This window comes from Oncorhynchus clarkii, chromosome 1, assembly GCF_045791955.1.
Source record: "Oncorhynchus clarkii lewisi isolate Uvic-CL-2024 chromosome 1, UVic_Ocla_1.0, whole genome shotgun sequence".
NCBI lineage: Eukaryota > Metazoa > Chordata > Actinopteri > Salmoniformes > Salmonidae > Oncorhynchus > Oncorhynchus clarkii.
In genome coordinates this window covers 43384175-43408457 of record NC_092147.1, presented here as the reverse complement: position 1 = coordinate 43408457, position 24283 = coordinate 43384175, and the positions used below count along the sequence as shown (strand labels likewise).

General features: G+C 43.7%; 1 pseudogene; it reads left to right on the top strand.

The window, feature by feature from the left end:
* Positions 1-732: 732 nt before the first annotated feature.
* On the top strand, positions 733-21357 carry LOC139399825 (N-lysine methyltransferase setd6-like; annotated as a pseudogene).
* The last annotated feature ends 2926 nt before the right edge of the window (positions 21358-24283 follow it).

The following is a 24283-nucleotide window of genomic DNA, read 5'->3' as shown; positions in this document are numbered from 1 at the left end:
ACAAGACATTTGTGGAGTGGTTGAAAAACAGGTTTTAATGACTCCAACCTAAGTGTATGTAAACTTCCGACTTTAACTGTAGCTGCCAATAAGCCTGATATATTTTTTTATCAGACCTGTAAATATTAACATAATGACAATGTTGAAAAAAAGTTCAAACATGACATGATTTCAATATCCAGACCTTGTTCTTCTGTGCGTGACGATAGGTGTTGAAACCTTAATACAGTTGAACATTTGTAAATGGGGTTGTGTGACAAGGACCAAGTTATGCCTTTAACTCAAAACTGGATCAAAAATGGTTGCTATTTAATTAGAATCAATTTGTGAAGATACAAATTTAATAAAACTATTTATAGAGCACATTTCTTACAAGAGATGCATTTCAAAGTGCTTAACAAATAAAATAAAAAAAGCTGTGAAAATAAAATAGTCCTACATTTTCTAAATGAGACAAATTAAAATACAATAACAATAAACATAAATCTAATGAATTCAAATAAATAAATACATAGAATGAGAAAAAATAGATCACCTTTACTCCACACACAGAGACGCATACAAAGCTCTCCCTCGTCAATTCATTTGGCAAATCGGACCATAATTCTATCCTCCTGAATCCTGCTTACAAGCAAAAATTAAAGCAGGAAGCACCAGTGACTTGGTCAATAAAAAAGTGATCAGATGAAGCAGATGCTAAGCTACAGGACTCTTTTGCTATCAGACTGGAACATGTTCCGGGATTCTTCCGATGGCATTGAGGAGTACACCACATCAGTCATTGGCTTCATCAATAAGTGCATCGATGACGTTGTCCCCACAGTGACCGTATGTACATACCCGAACCAGGAGCCATGGATTACAAGCAACATCAGCACTGAGCTAAAGGCTAGAGCTGCCACTTTCAAGGAGCCTCCCTCTGCAACTGGATCCTGGACTTCCTGACGGGTTGCCCCCAGGCGGTAAAGGTCGGGGGCAACACATCCTCTGATTCTCAACACAGGGGCCCCTCAGGGGTGCATGCTCAGTCCCCTCTTGTATTCCCTGTTCACTCATGACTGCATGGCCAGGTACAACTCCAACACCATCATTAAGTTTGCCAATGACACAACAGTGGTAAGCCTGATCACCAACAGCGAGGACGCAGGCTATAGGGAGGAGGTCAGAGACCTGGCCGTTTGGTGCCAGGACAACAACCTGTCCCTCAACGTGATCAAGACAAAGGAGATGATTGTGGACTACAGGAAAAGGAGGACCGAGCACGCCCCTATTCTCATCGACGGGGTTGTAGTGGAGCAAGTTGAGAACGTCAAGTTATTGGTGTCCACATCACCAACAAACTAACATGGTCCAAGCACACCAAGACAGTCGTGAAGAGGACACAACCAAACCTATTCCCCCTCAGGAGACTGAAAAGATTTGGAATCGGTCCTCAGATCCTCAAAAGGTTCTACAGTCACTGCCTGGTATGGCAACTGCTCAGCCTCCGACCTCAACGCACTACAGAGGGTAGTGCGTACGGCCCAGTACATCACTGGGGCCAAGCTTCCTGCCATCCAGGACCTCTATATATTGTCAAACTCCAGCCACCCTAGTCATAGACTGTTCTCTCTGCTATCGCATGGCAAGCAGTACCGGAACGCCAAGTCCAGGTCCAAGAGGCTTCTAACAGCTTCTACCCACAAGCCATAAGACTCCTGAACATTTAATCAAATGGCTACCCAGACTATTTGCATTGCCCCCTCTCTCTTTTACACCGCTGCTACTCTCTGTTATTATCTATGCATAATCACTTTAATAACTCTACCCACATGTACATATTACCTCAATTACCTCGACTAACCGGTGCCCCCGCACATTGACTCTGTACCGGTACCCCCTGTATTTAGTCTCGCTATTGTTATTTTGCTTCTGCTCTTTAATTACTTGTTCCTTTTATTTCTTATTCTTATTCATATTTCTTATTCTTATTCATATTTCTATTGTCATTTCTTCATAAAAGGGTGATGTTATCTTGCATCGCTTGTAATCACAGTGTTACTGTGTTATATGCAATGTGTCCTCATGTGCCCTTTCCCAAGTAGTTGGCAGATCACTCTGGGAAGGTTTTCAGACTTTATATTGGTGGAAGGCCAGCTGTGATTCTCAATGGGCTTAAATCTATGAAGGAGGCCCTGGTTACCAAGGCTGTGGACTTTACAGGAAGATCCCAAAACTTTATGCTCAACCACTCCACAAGGGGAAGGTAATAGCAACACCAACTCTTCTATTTTTAGAATCAACCAGAAATACATTTCATAATTTAGAAATGATGTGTTTTTTATTTACTGTGCAGAGCTCCTGAAACTACCCTCTGATTATAGTTTTTATTTTCTTCAAAATCATATAATGTAAGCTGCTCATCAGATTTTTAAAAATCCCCTCCCCAGGTTTCATTCTTTCGAAATAGGGCTCACGCTGGTGAGAGCAACGTCTCTTCACCCTGATGACCCTTAGAAACTTTGGTCTGGTAAAGAAGTCAATGGAGGAGAGGATTCTGGGGGAGACATCATACATCATTGCACCCTTGGAGAAAAGTGTTGGTACGAAAGTAGAACATTTAAAATGGACATGAATCTGTCTTTGTGGTAAAGAAACGTATCATATTAGTAATCTAACTGATTTCATCATGAATAAATACTACTATATATTTGTATTTTGTACAGGGAAAACCATGGACGTTCACACTATCTTCCATAAATCTTCATTCAATATCCTTTATCTTGTACTATTTGGGTCCCGCTATGATTAGGATGACAACTTTCTTAAGTTCTTTATTCTTATCTTCAATGAGAATGCAAATATCACTAATGGACCCTGGGCTATGGTATTATACCAATTTAATAGGTTTATCACTTCATGTTAGTCAGACCTGGACTTAAAGGGATACTTCACCCAATTTGCATAATGGTTTCCTTGCCCTGTAATCAGTCTATGGACAAGGTAAGATAGCAATCCATGCTTTGGTTTTGTTTATCTGGCCACTGTCTCCAAAAGTAAACATTTTTACACATGTGGTACAAATCCAATCCAAACTGAGCATTTGGAGACAGTGGCCAGGTACACAAAACCAAAGTATGGATTCCTGTCTTAACTTGTAGAATCCAGTAAACAGATTTCCATTGACATGGTCACTGAGCGTAAGAAGATCCGAGTTCCTAGTAAACCAATGGACTTCGCTGACAGCTGCCTGGATGAACTAGACAACGTGTGTGTGTGTTTTTTCATGGGAGTTTAGGTAGCTTAAAAGTAGCTGTTCACTGTTTCCAGATTTGTATGAAATATTACATATAATTAATTACAATATGAGTAAACTTGTCTTCCTTCCAAAATGTAAAAAATGTATTATGTTAAAAAGCAACTTTTCTGTGTTTGAATGGTGTGGCCGTACGCAAACAACAAAATGGTGTTGGCAAATACCGGTAAACAGCTGATTGGCCAATGAGACATCTGGTCACCTCATACGAGGAAATCGCAAGCAAGTTTTTAAAGTGTTTTTTCCCTGTGTAATTTATGCTTTGGCCACAAACACAAGAAAAGGATGAGTCACGGCCAACATTCCCTAACTAGCCATGCTAACCTAGCCAAGCTAGCATTGTCCAGCATGGCTTGTCATGTGGTTACTAGCAACAAAATAGCATGCTAGGTAGTCAGGGCCAGCTCCAGGCATAAGCCATATAAGCGGTTACTTAGGGCCCCTCTCAACTTACTATTGAGAGTAAGAATACACCAGGTGCAATTTCGAAATTTGGTTGTGCATCAACAGTTTCTCTCGTTATGTCAGTCACTCAATTAGCTGACAATAGGCCATGTCAATTTTTTAGACCGGTAGTTAGTCTAGCCAGCTATCATTTGTTTTATATTTGTGTTTGATACACAGATGTGTTTTAATTTGTCATTTGTCGGGAAACATTTTCTTAAGTAAGTATATTTGAGTTATGTAATATATACACACACAACATGAACAAAAGTATGTGGACACCTGCTCGTCGAACATCTCATTCCAAAATCCTGGGCATTAATATGGAGTTGGTCCCCACTTTGCTGCTATAACAGCCTCCACTCTTCTGGGAAGGCTTTCCACTAGATGTTGGAACATCACTGCGTGGCTTTGTACAGTGCCTTGCGAAAGTATTCGGCCCCCTTGAACTTTGCGACCTTTTGCCACATTTCAGGCTTCAAACATAAAGATATAAAACTGTATTTTTTTGTGAAGAATCAACAACAAGTGGGACACAATCATGAAGTGGAACGACATTTATTGGATATTTCAAACTTTTTTAACAAATCAAAAACTGAAAAATTGGGCGTGCAAAATTATTCAGCCCCCTTAATACTTTGTAGCGCCACCTTTTGCTGCGATTACAGCTGTAAGTCGCTTGGGGTATGTCTCTATCAGTTTTGCACATCGAGAGACTGACATTTTTTCCCATTCCTCCTTGCAAAACAGCTCGAGCGCAGTGAGGTTGGATGGAGAGCATTTGTGAACAGCAGTTTTCAGTTATTTCCACAGATTCTCGATTGGATTCAGGTCTGGACTTTGACTTGGCCATTCTAACACCTGGATATGTTTATTTTTGAACCATTCCATTGTAGATTTTGCTTTATGTTTTGGATCATTGTCTTGTTGGAAGACAAATCTCCGTCCCAGTCTCAGGTCTTTGCAGACTCCATCAGGTTTTCTTCCAGAATGGTCCTGTATTTGGCTCCATCCATCTTCCCATCAATTTTAACCATCTTCCCTGTCCCTGCTGAAGAAAAGCAGGCCCAAACCATGATGCTGCCACCACCATGTTTGACAGTGGGGATGGTGTGTTCAGCTGTGTTGCTTTTACGCCAAACATAACGTTTTGCATTGTTGCCAAAAAGTTCAATTTTGGTTTCATCTGACCAGAGCACCTTCTTCCACATGTTTGGTGTGTCTCCCAGGTGGCTTGTGGCAAACTTTAAACAACACTTTTTATGGATATCTTTAAGAAATGGCTTTCTTCTTGCCACTCTTCCATAAAGGCCAGATTTGTGCAATATACGACTGATTGCTGTCCTATGGACAGAGTCTCCCACCTCAGCTGTAGATCTCTGCAGTTCATCCAGAGTGATCATGGGCCTCTTGGCTGCATCTCTGATCAGTCTTCTCCTTGTATGAGCTGAAAGTTTAGAGGGACGGCCAGGTCTTAGTAGATTTGCAGTGGTCTGATACTCCTTCCATTTCAATATTATCGCTTGCACAGTGCTCCTTGGGATGTTTAAAACTTGGGAAATCTTTTTGTATCCAAATCCGGCTTTAAACTTCTTCACAACAGTATCTCGGACCTGCCTGGTGTGTTCCTTGTTCTTCATGATGCTCTCTGCGCTTTTAACGGACCTCTGAGACTATCACAGTGCAGGTGCATTTATACGGAGACTTGATTACACACAGGTGGATTGTATTTATCATCATTAGTCATTTAGGTCAACATTGGATCATTCAGAGATCCTCACTGAACTTCTGGAGAGAGTTTGCTGCACTGAAAGTAAAGGGGCTGAATAATTTTGCACGCCCAATTTTTCAGTTTTTGATTTGTTAAAAAAGTTTGAAATATCCAATAAATGTCATTCCACTTCATGATTGTGTCCCACTTGTTGTTGATTCTTCACAAAAAAATACAGTTTTATATCTTTATGTTTGAAGCCTGAAATGTGGCAAAAGATCGCAAAGTTCAAGGGGGCCGAATACTTTCGCAAGGCACTGTATCCATTCAGCCACAAGAGCCTTAGTGAGGACAGGCACTGATGTTGGGCGATTAGGCCTGGCTCGCAGTCGGCGTTCCAATTCATCCCAAAGGTGTTCGATGGGGTTGAGGTCAGGGCTCTGTGCAGGCAGTCAAGTTCTTCTACACCGATCTCAAGAAACTATTTCTGTATGAACCTCGCTTTGTGCACGGGGGCATTGTCATGCTGAAACAGGAAAAGGCCTTCCCCAAACTGTTGCCACAAAGTTGGAAGCACAGAATCGTCTAGAATGTCATTATATGCTGTAGCGTTAAAATTTCCCTTAGCTGGAACTAAGGCACCTAGCCCGAACCATGAAAACAGCCCCAGACCATTATTGCTCCTCCACCAGACTTTACAGTTGGCACTATGCATTGGGGCAGGTAGCGTTCTCCTAGCATCTGCCAAACCCAGATTTGTCCGTCGGGCTGCCAGATGGAGAAGCGTGATTCATCACTCCAGAGAACACGTTTCCACTGCACCAGAGTCCAATGGTGGCGAGCTTTACACCCCTCCAGCCGATGCTTGGCATTGTGCATGTTGATTTTAAGCTTGTGTGCGGCTGCTCGGCCATGGAAACCCATTTCATGAAGCTCCCGATGAACAGTTCTTGTGCTGATGTTACTTTCATAGGCAGTTTGGAACTCGACAATGAGTGTTGCAACCAAGGACAGATGATTTTTACGCGCTACAGCACTCAGCGGTCCCAATCTGTGAGCTTTATGTAGACTACCACTTCCCGGCTGAGCCGTTGTTGGTCCTAGACGTTTCCACTTCACAATAACAGCACTTACAGTTGACCGGGGCAGCTCTAGCAGGGCAAAAAGTTGACGAACTGGGTTGTTGGAAAGGTGGCATACGCTTTCCAACAATCCAGTGCTCTCACAGATATGAACCTATTTTCAAAGATTCTGTCGTCCCGTCTCGGGTTTGTTAAAATACAATTATTCTCAGATAACCGCCGTCGTCTATTATATCTTACATGCTTCATCAGAAACCAAAGCTCCTTTGGTAGTTATACATCTTGATGCAGAAAAAGCTTTTGATAGACTAGAATTGTCATATCTTTGATCGGATTCTGAACATATGGGACTCGGCTCCAATTTAATTAATATGATTAAAATACTATATACCAATCCCTCAGCTATACTAACGTTGTGGAAATTACCACCAGGGACACCAGAAGTCAATCTTAAATGAATCATTCTTTATTAACAGCAAGTTGGAGAGGCCACAGTCAAACTTAGATGCATAAAGTACGGGTCTGAAGTGAGCTTCTATGGGGCAGTCCCGTTAGTTCTCTTATATACTGCTTACACAGACAAGCTACATAGGCATGGTTCATAGGTTGGTTCCTGCATGTGTCTAGCACCGTCTCCTATCTTAACTTATAGAACATATTCTGGGGGTTCTGCCAAAAGGTCTGAGGAGGGAGCGTCTCCCCTTAATACCTCTACCCAGCACCTACAGGAACTCATGATTTTATGAGACAAGATATACAGTTCAAGGCTGTCTCCAGACAATCCATTTTCCTCCACATTCCCTACTCCCTAAATGTAATGAGACCGACACCTTCAAACCCTTCATTCTGGGTTATACAATCAAATTAGTATGGTAATAGAATCATAATAAAGGTTGTACTTTTATTGACGGGAGTGAATTTAAAAAAAAAACACATACACCGCATGTTAATAACACAATTAGGCAAACTAAGCATAAACCACATACACCGCATGTTAATAACACAATTAGGCAAACTAAGCATAAACCACATACACCGCATGTTAATAACACAATTAGGCAAACTAAGCATAAACCACATACACCGCATGTTAATAACACAATTAGGCAAACTAAGCATAAACCACATACACCGCATGTTAATAACACAATTAGGCAAACTAAGCATAAACCACATACACCGCATGTTAATAACACAATTAGGCAAACTAAGCATAAACCACATACACCGCATGTTAATAACACAATTAGGCAAACTAAGCATAAAACACATGCTGCAGCCCATTTGGCAATTTGGGATCGCCAACTTCCAGGGATTCCAACCAAGTTGCAGTGGCAATGTATTCGGCGAGATCAGTCATATTAGAAGAGTGATCTGGGACAAAAGTACAACATTCATCGCCAATGATTGCACAAGTGCCCCCCATTGACCTGCCAAAAGATAGCCAAGAGCCTCTCTGTTTTGCAGAGCCAATTTACGCAATTATTTTATTTCCCCATTCAAATGTTCCCGGGCATTTCGAGTAGCATTGCCAATTTTCTCGAATTAGGACATGCAACTCCATACCCAGGGAAAACACACCAAAGTACCTGGAGGTATGTGCCTAAGTGTGAGTGATGTCACTTCTCATTCCAGGAGGTTTGTCGTCTCTTAAACGGATCCTTCAGATCTTCTCATTGTTTGGAACGGTTCTCATAGCTGTCACCACAAACCCAACAGAGCGAGCATTTGGTCCATTAAGATTCATAATACATTGTTGATCATAGTCTTAAAAGGCATTTGTCCTGCCAATGCTATAGTGAAGTTAACCGCCTTAACTTCTGGGCCACTCCAGGCTTGCGTTTGTCCCTTTGGTTCAGGACTCCTTCTACTATTACCATCTTCTAGGCCACTACTCTGGGCCTGCATAGGTTCCTTTGCCCCGGGACTTACCTCACCCTTATAGAAACATTCTGTCTCAGCAACAGGCCCCCTTTGTACTTTGCCTCCGGCCACATATACACTTGCTCATAAATCATTCCATCTAACCAATTAATTGGTCCACTTATATAGTTATAAACATAGTAAAAACTTGCTCAAGTCAATTAGTTAGTTACAAAAAAAAATTGGTTTCCAACAATCCCTCATCTGGAACAATGGTCACTCACATGTTCCACACCACCTAGAAACCATATTGACTTTCACAGGGAAAAGAGAGAACACATGTTATAACAGTTTTACACCAACCTTGATAACACTGAGATTTGGGCAAGGCTAGCACAAGCTACAATCTAGTGGCGTTCCTCACTGCACCCTGCAATTCCTCTTTTTCAATTGGCAGCGGATGAAGAACGACAGGGGTAGAACATCAACAGGTGAAAAAGCATAAAGCCTCTCCGATTGCCCGTGTTGGTATGCCCTCTGTCACCACATTCTTCAAGAAGGTAGAGCTTTCCCAAGAAGAATATGATTTAGCTGTGCAGGAGGGTGTCTTTGCATACCACACTATGCGACACAATCATAGTTACGCCATAGTGAGTAACGTGTTAGCAACATGGGCAACTACTTTGGTAACACCCGGACCTAGACCAGGTTGAATTTGTGTCCCTGTCCATTGATGCATCAATCATGGACATGTAAAGCTGCTGCCAATAGTAGTCAGATATTGTAAGATCATTTTTACATAATCTAAAAGATTTACATTGTCTCCTTTTAAAAAGGCAACATCAACGTGAAGAGATCTAGAAGGCAGCAGCCACACTGCAGGAAAATGCCCCAATGTGACCATCAATGAGGATGCATTGTTTGACGCGGTTACCGGCCTGCAAGAGTTCCTGAAGGGGGAATTGCTTGAAGAATGGAAAACATCTGAGACACGGTGGTTACCCACTTCGAAGAGAATGACATCCCACACACTAACCTGGCTAGATTGGTGTCTGTTGTCATGTGCTTACCTAGAAGTAATGCACCAGTCAAGAGTGTTCTCCCAAATGAATGATATATGGACAGCAGCAAGAAATAGGTTCACTGTTCCTACCATCAAGGCCATGCTTATTGTGAAGACAAATGTCACCCTCCCCTGCCAGGAGTTCAAGGAGAAGCTGGCCAAAGACAGAGCAATCCTTAAGAAGATACATTCTTCTGAGAAATATTCAGATTAGGTTGGTAGTATATTATGTAGTTACCAATCTCATCATCTTATTTCTTTATTATGTTAAGTATTTCACATATACTATTGTCTCTTATTTCAATTTTGCTCATGTTTTCTTCTGCTCTTATTCTACCCAGACTACCAGGACCACTGAATGGCTGTTCAGATCGGACAGTTCTGTCTTGTCTGTAGTGTTTCTGTGTCACGCCCCGACCATAGAGAGCTGTTTATTCTCTGTGTTGGTTGGGGCGTGACAGTGACTAGGGTGGGTCATCTAGGTGATTAATGATTTATGTTGGCCTGGTATGGTTCCCAATCAGAGACAGCTGTTTATCGTTGTCTCTGATTGGGGATCATATTTAGGTAGCCATTTTCCCCATTGTGTTTTGTGGGATCTTGTCTACAGTTAGTTGCCTGTGTGCACACCAGTAGCTTCATGTTTCGTTTGGTAGTTTGTTGTTTTTGTTCATTTATTAAAGGATAATGTACACCTACCACGCTGCACCTTGGTCCAATCATTACGACGATCATGACATTCTGTAATATGCATTGCCTTGCAGAAGTATTCATCCCCCTTGGTGTTTTTCCTATTTTGTTGCATTACAACCTGACATTTAAATGGATTTTATTTAGATTTCATGTAATAGACATACACAAAATAGTCCAAATTGGTGAAGTGAAAAATGACTTGTTTCAAATTTTTTTTATAAAAACTGAAAAGTGGTGCGTGCATATGTATTCACCACCTTTACTATGAAGCCCCTAAATAAGATCTGGTACAACCAATTACCTTCATAAGCCACATAATTGGTTAAATAAATTCCACCTGTGTGCAATCTAAGTGTCACATGATCTGTCACATGATCTCAGTAATACATACATACATACATACATACATACATACCTGTTCTGAAAGGCCCCAGAGAACTGCAACACCACTAAGCAAGGGGCATCACCAAGCAAGTGGCACCATGAAGACCAAGGAGCTCACCAAACAGGTCAGGGACAAAGTTATGGAGAAGTACAGATCAGGGTTGGGTTATAAAAAAAATCTGAAACTTAGAACATCCCATAGAGCACCATTAAATCCATTATAAAAAATGTAAAGAATATGGCACCACACCAAACCTGCCAAGAGAGGGCCGCCCACCAAAACTCACAGACCAGGCAAGGAGGGCATTAATCAGAGAGACAACAAAGAGATCAAAGATAACCCTGAAGGAGCTGCAAAGCTCCACAGCAGAGATTGGAGTATCTGTCTATTGAACAGAGCTGGCCTTTACGGAAGAGTGGCCATAAAAATCCATTGCTTAAAGAAAAAAGGCATGTGGGAGACTCCCCAAACGTATGGAAGAAGGTACTCTGGTCAGATGAGACTAAAATGTAGCTTTTTGGCCATCAAGGAAAACACTGTCTGGTGCAAACCCAACACCTCATCACCCTGAGAACACCATCCCCACAGTGAAGCATGGTGGTGGCAGCATCATGTTGTGGGGATGTTTTTCATTGGCAGGGACTGGGCAACCAGAATTGGGACTGACCAGAATTGAAGGAATGATGGATGGCGCTAAACAGGGAAATTCTTGAGGGAAACCTGTTTCAGTCTTCCAGAGATTTTAGACTGGGACGGAGGTACACCTTCCAGCAGGACAATGACCCTAAGTATACTTCTAAAGCAACACTCGAGTGGTTTAAGGGGAAACATTTAACAAGTCTTGTAATGGCCTAATCAAAGCCCAGACCTCAATCTAATTGAGAATCTGTGGTATGACTTAAAGATTGCTGTACACCAGCTAAACCCATCCAACTTGAAGGAGCTGGAGCACTTTTGCCGTGAAGAATGGACAAAAATTCCAGCGGCTAGATGTGCCAAGCTTATAGAGGCATACCCCAAGAGACTTGCAGCTGTAATTGCTGCAAAAGGTGGCTCTACAAAGTATTGACTTTTGGGGGGTGAATAGTTATGCATGCTCAAGTAAAATAAAAAAGTTCTTATTTGTTTCACAATAAAAAATCTTTTGCATCTTCTAAGTGGTAGGCATGTTCTGTAAATCAAATGATACAACCCCACCCAAAAATCTATTTTAATTACAGGTTGTAATTAAATAAATAAATCTAAATAAATCACCAACAGTGTCACCTGCAAAGCACCCCCATACCGTCACACATCCTCCATGCGTCACTGTGGGAACCACACATGCACACACACACGTTCACCTACTCTGCGTCTCACAAAGACACGGCGGTTGGAACCAATAATCTCAAATTTGGACTCAGACCAAAAGGACAAATTACCACCGGTCTAATGTCCATTGCTCCTGTTTCTTTGCCCAAGCAAGTGTCGTCTTCTTATTGGTGTCCTTTAGTAGTGGGTTCTTTGCAGCGATTCAACCACGAAGGCCGGATTCACAACTCCTCTGAACAGTTGATGCTGAGATGTGTCTGTTACTTGAACTCTGCATTTGTAACGATGTTCGTCTGAGGAAGGTGTGGACCAAAGCGCAGCGTGGTAAGTGTTCATGTTACTTTTATTTAAACTGAACACAAAACAAAATAACAACAAAACTAAAATCGAGACATAAAAAAGGAACTAAGGTCAGGACATGACCGTACCCCCCCACCCCCCAAAGGTACGGACTCCGGCCGCAAAACCCTGGCTGCGGTGGTGGTTCTGGCGCGGGACGTGGACCCCACTCCACCATAGTCTTGGCCCACTTAAGTGGCGCCTTTGGAGTGGCGACCCTTGCCGCCGACCCCGGACTGGGGGCCCTTACAGCAGGCCCCGAATAGGCGGGAGACTCTGGCAGCGCAGCGCCGGACAGGCGGGAGACTCTGGCAGCGCAGCGCAGCGCCGGACAGGCGGGAGACTCTGGCAGCGCAGCGCAGCGCCGGACAGGCGGGAGACTCTGGCAGCGCAGCGCCGGACAGGCGGGAGACTCTGGCAGCGCCGGACAGGCGGGAGACTCTGGCAGCGCCGGACAGGCGGGAGACTCTGGCAGCGCCGGACAGGCGGGAGACTCTGGCAGCGCCGGACAGGCGGGAGACTCTGGCAGCGCCGGACAGGCGGGAGACTCTGGCAGCGCCGGACAGGCGGGAGACTCTGGCAGCGCCGGACAGGCGGGAGACTCTGGCAGCGCCGGACAGGCGGGAGACTCTGGCAGCGCCGGACAGGCGGGAGACTCTGGCAGCGCCGGACAGGCGGGAGACTCTGGCAGCGCCGGACAGGCGGGAGACTCTGGCAGCGCCGGACAGGCGGGAGACTCTGGCAGCGCCGGACAGGCGGGAGACTCTGGCAGCGCCGGACAGGCGGGAGACTCTGGCAGCGCCGGACTGAAGGGCGACTCTGGCAGCGCCGGAGTGAAGGGCGGCTCTGGAAGTGCCGGACAGGCGGGAGAACCTGGAGGGAGGAGATGGAGAGACAGCCTAGTGTGTGGGGCTGCCACAGGACCCACCAGGCTGGGGAGACCTACAGGAGGCCTGGTGCGTGGAAGAGGCACCGGATGGACCGGGCTGTGGGGGAGCACTAGAGCTCTGGTGCGCAGCCTTGGCACCACTCCTCCAGACTGGATGACCCCTTTAGCCCGGACCCTCCAGAGTGCAGGCACAGGTTGAACCGGGCTGTGGGTGAGCACTGGAGATCAGGTGCATACCACTCGCACCTCTCCCTTAGGCTCAATGCCCAAATTCTCAATGCATGGAGACACAGCACGCAGGATACCCTGGGCCGAAACGGCGTACCGGAGACCAAACACGCTGAGCTGGCACAATAGGCCCTGGCTGGATGCCCACTCTCGCATGGCACTTGCGGGGGGCTGGCCTATAGTGCACCGGGCTATGAGCGCGTACTGGCGACACCGTGCGCTTGACCTCATAACACGGTGCCTGACCAGTACTGCGCTTCTTCCGGTAAGCACGCTTCTTCCGGTAAGGTCTATCGCCTGACTCCGCCAATCTCCCCATGTGCCCCCCCCCCAAAAAATTTGGGGGCTGCCTCTCGTGCCTGTTGCGCTGCCTTACCTCTCGCTGCCTCCAGATCTTCCTTGGGGCGGCGATATTCCCCAGCCTGTGTCCTGGGTCCCTTGCCTTCCAGTATCTCCTCCCAAGTCCAGAACCCTCTGCTCCTGATTACCACGCTGCTTGGTCCTTTTTTGGTGGTGGGTAGTTCTGTAACGATGTTCGTCTGAGGAAGGTGTGGAACAAAGCGCAGCTTTTATTTAAAACTGAACACAAAACAAAATAACAAAGAGAATGAACGAAAACTAAACAGTCCTGTCAGGTGCAGAAACACAAAACACCTACCCACAAATCATAGTGGGAAAACAGGCTGCCTAAGTATGGTTCTCAATCAGAGACAACGATAAACAGCTGCCACTGATTGGGAACCATACCAGGCCTAACACAGAAATACAAAAACATAGAATGCCCACCCCAACTCACACCCTGACCAAACTAAAATAGAGACATAAAAAAGGAACTGACGTCAGGACGTGACAGCATTTATTTGGGCTGCAATTTCTGAGCCTGGTAACTCTAATGAACTTATCCTCTGCAGCAGAGGTAACTCTGGGTCTTCCTTTCCTGTGGCGGTCCTCATGAGAGACAGTTTCATCATAGTGCTTGATGGTTTTTCTAACTGCATTTGAAGAACTTTTCTTGAAATGTTTGTGATTGACTGACCTTCACGTCTTAAAGTAATGATGGACTGTCGTTTCTCTTTGCTTATTTTAACTGTTCTTGCCACAATATGGACTTGGTCTTTTACCAAATAGGGCTATCTTCTGTATACCACCCCTAAGTTGTCACAACACAACTGACACGAGGAAATACATTTATTAGAATAAGAATTTGAAATGAATTACATCCATGCTTTAATACACGGATCAAAGCATATTTAATACATTTTAGCAAAGTACATTTCTAAAATGTCACAGAGATTTCAATCAAGCTGGTGACAAGAAAGGAATATATGAGAAACTTCAGATTTCTTCTAATAATCAACGACACTTTTACATGTGTTTTTCATCAAAACAGCTGTCAACGCGCTATGGGAAGGTGTTCAGCCTCTACTTCGAGGCAGACCTTCTGTGATCATCAATGGAACAAAGGCTACGAAGGAAGAATTGGTGATCAGGGCTGTAGATGTTGCTGGGTGACCCAATGGACTCTTCCTACTCAGCCAAATCACACGAGGCAAAGGTGTTAGTACAACAAATGTCCTCATCTAATGTTACTGTAACTAAAACAATGCAACAGTCAGGTAACACCCCTGAATGAGTGTCTCAACTAGGCGACTCAAATGGAAGAAGCTGTTACTTTGTAATAGACAAGCGATATGACATAACACAGCATGACAGAGCATAAACATTGCACAATATTTGCAGGTTCAGGAGTCATCATGATGAACTATGGACCTAGCTGGAGAGATCACTGTTGCTTTGCCCTGATGATCCTGAGAAATGTTGGTCTGGGAAAGCAGTCCAGAGAGGACAGGATCTTAGAGTAGATACATTACATGGCCAAATATGTGGACACCCCTTCAAATGAGTCAATTTGGCTATTTCAGCCACACCCATTGCTGACAGGTGTATAAAATCGAGCACACAGCCATGCAATCTCCATAGACAAACATTGGCAGTAGAACGGCCTTACTGAAGAGCTCAGTGACTTTCAACATGGGGAAGGCCATTTCCTGTTTCAGCATGACAATGCCCCCATGCACAAAGCAAGGTCCATACAGAAATGGTTTGTCGAGATCGGTGTGGAAGAAATTGACTGGCCTGCACAGAGCCCTGATCTCAACCCCATCAAACACCTTTGGGATTAATTGGATGCCGACTGTGAGCCAGGCCTAATCGCCAAACATTAGTGCTTGACCTCACTAATGCTCTTGTTGCTGAATGGAAGCAAGTCCCCGCAGCAATGTTCCAACATCTAGTGGAAAGCCTTCCCAGAAGAGTGGAGGCTGTTATAGCAGCAAAGGGGGGACCAACTCCGTATTAATGCCCATGATTTTGGAATGAGATGTTCGACGAGCAGGTGTCCACATACCTTTGTTCATGTAGCGTACATGTCTCTTCACCCTAACAATGGGAGTCAGTGTCCACAAAGCGACATTGCAGGCTGTCTAGCTCCCGCCTATAATTTATTTGGATTGGTGTATACATCTCATTATTGTAATCCTTTTAAAAATATTTGATGAGGGTTGTTGATGTCAACCGCCTGTATTCAATGGAGAGATGCTATGCTACTATAGCATCATGTCATGAATATGCATAGCCATCTCGAGACCACTCCGATATATTTTTTAAGTAAAATCGCATTTTATTGGTCACATACACATGGTTAGCAGATGTTAATACGAGTGTAGCGAAATGCTTGTGCTTCTAGTTCCGACAGTGCAGTAATGTCTAAGTAATCTAACAATTCCACAACAACTACCCAATACACACAAATCTAAGTAAAGGCATAAGAATATGTACATATAAATATATGGAGGAGCGATGACCGAGCGGCATAGGCAAGATGCAATAGATGGTATAGAATACAGTATATACATACTGTATGAGGGGCGGCAGGTAGCCTAGTAGTTAGAGCATTGGGCCAGTAACTGAAAGGTTGCTAGATCAAATCCCTGAGCTGTTGTTCTGACCCTGAACAAGGCAGTTAACCCACTGTTCCTAGGCTGTCATTGTAAAGAAGAATTTGTTCTTAACTGACTTGCCTAGCTAAATAAATTAGTAATGCAAGATATGTACGCATTATTAAAGTGACTAGTGATCCATTTATTAAGTGGCCAATGATTTTGAGTGTATGTAGGCAGCATGCCTATGTCTATTTAGCAGTCTGATGGCCTTGAGATAGAAGCTGCTTTTCAGTCTCTTGGTCCCAGCTTTGATGCACCTGTACTGGCCTCGCCTTCTGGATGGTAGCGGGGTGAACAGGCAGTGGCTGTTGTTGTCCTTGGTGATCTTTTTGGCCTTCCTGTGACATCGGGTGCTGTAGGTGTCTTGGAGGGCAGGTAGTTTTCCCCCGGTGATGCGTTGTGCTGACAGCACCACCCTCTAGAAAGCCTTGTGTTTGTGGGCGGTGCAGTTGCAGTACCAGGCGGTGATACAGCCCGACAGGATGCTCTCAATTGTGCATCTGTAAAAGTTTGTGAGGGTTTTAGGTGACAAGCCACATTTCTTCAGCCTCCTGAAGTTGAAGAGGTGCTGTTGTGCCTTCTTCACCACACTCTTTGTGTGGGTGGACCATTGCAGTTTGTTGAAATGGTCCATGTGTAACATGTCCTACTTATGTCAGTACACTCATAACAATTTAAGCATTCCGAAACTTATATTAGATCAAATAAACATCACGTAGAAAAAAAGCCATTCCTTTTTTTATGACCTAATTGACCTAATTCTATATGACCTAATTCGACACTCTCTCCGTTACCTCCATACAAAAACTCATTGCTTGATTGGAAAAACATTAAAAAACACCACCTGCTGGAGGGATTTTCTGCCGAGTAGGCCATCTCTCTTCCCCTCTGATTATGTAAAACAACTGGAAATTCAGAAATCTCCGACTTCAGTGCGTTCAAGACAACTTGGAACTCGGGAAAAACAAGAGCTCCAACTGGGAAAATGTTTTTTGAACGGTCATCCAACTCGGAATTCCAAGTCGGAAACTCTAGCATCTTTCTAGAGCTCCGACTTTCCGACCTGAAGATCACTGACATCATGATTTGATAGAATTCAATGCAATTCAACGTCGGGTTTCCAGGCAATGATCTGACTAGTTACCGTTAGTGCTTTGGTAAACGATTTCAAGTTATGAATGCTATGTAGCTTGCAAGTTATGAATGCTATGTAGCTAGCAAGTTAATAACCCGTAACTAGCCAGATTAATAAGAATCTTTGATAGTGCGTTTTTTTTTTACATGTCAAGATATTTAATCCTACCTAACCAGCCTGCATTGTTGGTTGTTGTGAGGGTCTGATGATCCTTGTTTCCTGAAGACAGAGGGCAGCGACCCTCTCCAAAGCTTTCTGCATTGGTGTGAAAGGCGGAAACGAAACAGCAAGGAATCACATTCATAATATCCAGAAAAAGTATAAAGACATTGTCCACAATAAGTAAAAAGCCCTCCAATTCACAGACCTAGGTGTATTGGGGGTGAATCTCAGCTGACTTCTGTGCATTCGGTGTTCATGCTTATTAATTTGTGTCAACAAGGAGGACACAGTAGCAGAGTATGGCATGCTGGTAGGACATAGATGAGGGAGGAGTTGCTCTTCACTATACCCAGAATGGCTCTTCTGCACCACAAAAGTCCTGGCAAATGCTGGAAGGTGAGACTGCATCACACACACACACACACACACACACCTCTGGTCGGAGGCCCCCAAAGAAAATATCTGGTCCTCTGCCTCCCTAGGTAAATATCTCTGGAGAGCACTTCGGGCTGGGTGCCCCTCCTGGATTTGATGTAGGAGTACACATCTCCCCAGTCCCACTGAAGGCCTTACCTATCCCTCTGGCCTCACTTCACAGCTCTGGATCACCCCATGTTCTGGTAAGGTCAAACACATACAGTACATACGCACATCTTATATTCTTAGTTGAGTAGACTTAAATACTCTGATCGCTCTGTGATTCCAGTTGCTGGTATTTTGGTTGTGTTGTATTTTGTGGATGTGGTTTGTAGGTCAAAGGATGAGAGTGATAGACTCTCGAAGTGGACTGGGATCCCAGAGGCGGTGGACACTGACCTCACCAACATCCAGAAAGTGTACAGAGACATCGTCCTACCTTTCATCACGTTACACCATAACCTGTGGGACCCAGAGAGACACACACTTTACCTCTACAGAAGCATGGTGGTTTTTTCATGGCTTACAGGTGAGAAGTTGCAGGATTCTGTCATCAAGGAAGGGCTATAGAATAGTGGGATGATTGGCTTTCTGCAATGCTGCTTGTTCATCATTACAAAACAGTCCACCCAAATTATAGACGTTTGATATTTTCCTCCTGTCAAGTATACAATTTACGTATATTGTTAATGCAGCATAATTGACAAAGTTGATCATACATCCAAAATATAAGATACAATATATGATTCTTACGCATAGGGTTGCAAAGGAAGGGTATTGTCACGTATACTCCCTCTCTGGCTTCTAGGTCGTCAAGCTGCTGATTATCCCGCACACCTGTCACCATCGTCTTGCACACCTGCGCCTCATGACACTCATCTGGACTCCATCACCTCATTGATTATCTTCCCTATATCTGTCACTCCCCTTGGTTCTTGATTCTGTTTTCATGTTGGTGCGTTGTTTGTGTTCCGTGTTCATAGTTTATTTTATTTATTAAAACACTCACTCCCTGAACTTGTTTCCTTTATATATATTTTTGCACACTTGTATTTATTTTACCCTCTATGTCTTTGTTGTAAATGTTTTGGCACCAAACTGGTAGCAGTTGAAAAAAAGTTAATGGTTTGAAGAGTTGCAGAGTTATAAATAATGCCATTGTTTTTTAATTAATTATGCAATTTTCTCTTGAACCATATGGTCTATCCACTAGAAACTCAAACACATGGACAATATGGACACTGATATAAAGAATGAATACTATATATGAATTTTAAAAAATGAAGTTATTCAAGTATAAGTTACCATAGATTCCCATCTGTTAATAACAAAAATTACAGAAGGTTCCAGTAACTTTGGTAAATTGCCGGTAACTTTGCAACCCTACTTAAGCACAATTAAGACCCACATTGGGATACATTTTAGACACACCAACATATTGCCAGTAAAATATAAAACTGAAGTCTAACTGGCTAGAATAGCTATTGCAATTAATATTTGCAACGTGTTTTTGGGGAAACAGGTTTGTTTCTGGCACCATACATGCAAACCAGATTCTCCATAATATTCCTTTTAAAAGCCACTCCTGTGATTGGGTGATGATTTCTGCACATCAAACCCCTCTTGTGTGATTGAGCGATTTGTTTCCACACACCACACCCCAGGTGAGATCAGTGTCTTACTATACAGTACAAGGAAAAAGAGGTAAAGCAAATTGTTCGTGACTGCTGGCTATATCACTTGGTCCAGAGAAACTACAAGTTATAGTTCAGTGGTAACCCGTGTTTATTTTTACTGCCGAACCCACAAGTCCTCCAGTGGAGGTCGTGTACAATATCTACAACCAGAAATAAGGGTTACAGCTGTTTAAATTTGACATATCCACATTTTCTCTCTTTTCTGTCTTTTTAGAGGTTAAACAGTCAACATTGCTTGTGTCCCAAAACATGGCCTATCACTCTATGGAGTGGAGGTGATTTACTTGTGAAGATTTTGAAAAGGAGTGTCCTATGTATGTTGTCCATTTCGGTGGTTACTGACAGAAGTAACAACTGTTTTGACACTTGTACTGTAGTGCTGTGGATATGCTTCAAGTGCTTTCCGTTTGGGTCTGAATACAATCCTATAATCCACTGTTTCTCATTTCCTTCCTTTCTTTTACTCTGCAGTTTCCAGGAGCCCCTGAATGAGTGCCCCAATCCCCCCATGATGGTGGCCATTCGGTACATGTTAAACCTTGTTAAACCAATCACAACGGCAATCTGGAGTACACACCTGTATGTAAAAAACTACAGTTGATATTCTGTAAACTGATCTTATGTAGTGGGTTTAAAGCAAGAATACGATATGTTATGCTGTGATGATATGTCCCTTTCTCTCCTTTCTCTCTGCATCTACAGGAGTATTTGAAGATTGTGTCCATGTAAAGTACCCGGAAAGGAGAGGAAGTCTTCAACACGTATGGTCAGATGGCCAACTGGCAGCTCCTACACATTATTTGCCGAGCCAGATCAAAGCAACAGCAACGACACTGCAGACATACCCTTGTCCAACATATACAAAGCAGATGTGCAAGGTGACTGTAACAGACTGAACACACAGACAGATGAGTAGGGGTGGATAGAGACCCCTGACACATTTTTTTCCTAATACACTACACGTAAATATCTTCACACTGAATCAACCACATTTCTAAATTATCCTGAGTTCTTCACATCTCCTTATGGTTTTCCATTGACACCTTTAAATCAGTCTGTCCTATCCTGTGCTTCCCCATCCCAGCGACTGAGTCTGAAGCTGAACAGCACCTCTTGGTGGAGAAGTGGAGTTTTTGCTTGAAATGGAAATTGTGGGAGACAAGGGAGTCTTCATCTTTGGAAAGTCAGGGTCCCTCACCTAAACAACACTCAAGGTAACCATGACCAAAACATAACCATAGTAACTCACTAGAGTGCAGGCAGACGTATATTTAAGACTATCCAGTTTGCATTGGTGTTTGCCTCTCTCCCTAGATCCTGTGCAGGTCAGTGGAGGAGTTTTGAGGACTTTAGTGATAACGAAGGCTGGGAGGAGGCAGAAGACGACGATGAGGAGAAAATGTTGCAGGCACTGTCCAATGAGGGCCTGCCAAGTCTGGACCCTCTGTGGAGGCGTCTAGTGCATGCTTCAGTCCCTTTAATACTGGACCCATTTGGGGAGGACATGCAGAAGGACAAGGTACTGCTGAAGGATAAAGATGGCCATGCTTAACTGAGTAGCCGGGAGAGGAGGACACTGCAAGTCCGCTACGGCCAAAATACTATATCCTGCACCAGCTTCTGGAGCTCACCAAACCCTGAATTACCACTCAATCCATCCCAAAGCACTCACTGATTTGTAGAGACATCTACTCAAAGCAACCCTGAAGGAATTAATAAGACTATTTGAATAAAGCTGGCCAGTGGCTCTATTTTAACTGAACATATTTGGAAAAGAGTGATTTTACTGTATACTGTATCCTTGTGAATTTGTATGAGACTGATGAGCGTTTTCTTCTTTAAGAGCCCCCTATAGACAGTTGGGTAAGTACTGCTCCATTTCCTTCGTTGGGTCATTAAGTTACCCAAACCTGCAATGGACCCTCTTACAGCCCTGCTACACTATTGCCAAATGTTTTTTATAACTACCCAAGATAGACCACAGCCTGTCGTTTCCAATAGGAGCAAATGAATCATAGTGGGCAGAACAAGCAACGACATGGGCAGAGCCAAGAACGAGCTAGAAAGAGCCTATTGGCGCATTCTAGCATGTATCTGCATTTCCGATAGGGAACGCCTACTCTGAAATGCATGTGCAAGAACTCAATTAGGCCTTGCAATCCTTCTAAACAAAGCAACTTTTTTTTTTACTTTGGCAAAGGGTAAAGTCTACAAAACTTAGTTTACTCTGTCTGTAACAGATTCTAATACGAAACTGTATTGAAATCAAATGTATCATCGATGACAAAATTTGGGGAATGTCGGCCAAAATCCATCTCGCTCCTCTCTTCTTCCAAGATGGCGCAGCAGTAAGACGTGTTTTCGTCCCATGTAAATATTCAGTCTTTTTCTGTTTTTTTTTGTGTATACATTTCATTATATTTCAATCTCTTTTTTCAAATTTCGAATTAAATATACCTTCCTGCAACCCGCCTCACCCAATGTGGTACAGCTCTGCTGTTTTTTTATACCTTATAACTGGAACTTCCATCAGCCGCTAGCCAGCTAATTAGCTACTAGCTATTTAGTCATTGCTAGCCAATGCTAGTGGTCGTTACCTTTAGCTCGGACTACAGCCGCTTTAAAATCAAATCAAATTTAATTTGTCACATACACATGGTTAGCAGATGTTAATGCGAGTGTAGCAAAATGCTTGTGCTTCTAGTTCCGACAATGCAGTAATAACCAACAATAATAATCTAACCTAACAATTCCACAACTACCTTATACACACAAGTGTAAAGGGATGAAGAATATGTACATAAAGATATGTGAATGAGTGATGGTACAGAACGGCATAGGCAAGATGCAGTAGATGGTATTGAGTACAGTATATACATATGAGAAGAGTAATGTAGGGTATGTAAACATATAAAAGTGGCATTGTTTAAAGTGGCTAGTGATACATGAATTACATAAAGATGGCAAGATGCAGTAGATGGTATAGAGTACAGTATATACATATGAGAAGAGTAATGTAGGGTATTAAACATTATATTAAGTGTCATTGTTTAAAGTGGCTAGTGATACATTTATTACATCAATTTTCCCAATATTAAAGTGGCTGGAGTTGAGTCAGTATGTTGGCAGCAGCCACTCAATGTTAGTGGTGGCTGTTTAACAGTCTGATGGCCTTGAGATAGAAGCTGTTTTTCAGTCTCTCGGTCCCTGCTTTGCAACTGTACTGACCTCGCCTTCTGGATGGTAGCGGGGTGATAAGGCAGTGGCTTGGGTAGTTGTTGTCCTTGATGATCTTTATGGCATTCCTGTGACATCAGGTGGTGAAGGTATCCTGGTAGTTTGCCCCCGGTGATGCGTTGTGCAGACCTCACTACCCTCTGGAGAGCCTTACGGTTGTGGGCGGAGCAGTTGCCGTACCAGGCGGTGATACAGCCCGACAGGATGCTCTCAATTGTGCACCTGTAAAAGTTTGTGAGTGCTTTTGGTGACAAGCCAAATTTCTTCAGCCTCCTGAGGTTGAAGAGGCGCTGCTGCGCCTTCTTTACCACGCTGTCTGTGTGGGTGGACCAATTCAGTTTGTCTGTGATGTGCACACCGAGAAACGTAAAACTTACTACCCTCTCGATTTACTTACTAACCTCTTACTACCCTCTCTTACTACCCGTCGATGTGGATAGGGGGGTGCTCCCTCTGCTGTTTCCTGAAGTCCACGATCATCTCCTTTGTTTTGTTGACGTTGAGTGTGAGGTTATTTTCCTGACACCACACTCCGAGGGCCCTCACCTCCTCCCTGTAGGCCGTCTCGTCGTTGTTGGTAATCAAGCCTGCCACTGTAGTGTCATCTGCAAATTTGATGATTGAGTTGGAGGCGTGCATGGCCACGCAGTCGTGGGTGAACAGGGAGTACAAGAGAGGGCTCAGAACGCACCATTGTGGGGCCTCAGTGCTGAGGATCAGTGGGGTGGAGATGTTACCTACTCTGCCTTATCTCAGCTCACTGGTCACCTTAGCAGCACCCACCCGTTGCACGCTCTCCAGCAGGTATATTTCACTGGTCATCCCCAAAGCCAACACCTACTTTGGCCGCCTTTCCTTCCAGTTGTGTGCTGCCAATGACTGGAACAAATTGCAAAAATCACTGAAGTTGGAGACATATCTCCCTCACTAACTTTAAGCGTTAGCTGTCAGAGCAGTTTACCAATCGCTGCAGCTGTACACAGCCCATCTGTAAATAGCCCATCCAACCAACTACCTACCTCATCCCATATTTGTTTTTCTGCTTTTTTGCACACCAGTATTTCTTTATTTTTTTAAATATTTTTTAAATATTTTTTGAATTTTACCCCTTTTTCTCCCCAATTTCGTAGTATCCAATTGTTGTAGTAGCTACTATCTTGTCTCATCGCTACAACTCCCGTACGGGCTCGGGAGAGACGAAGGTTGAAAGTCATGCGTCCTCCGATACACAACCAACCAAGCCGCTGCTGCTTCTTTAACACAGCGCACATCCAACCCGGAAGCCAGCCGCACCAATGCGCCGGAGGAAACACCGTGCATCTGGCCACCT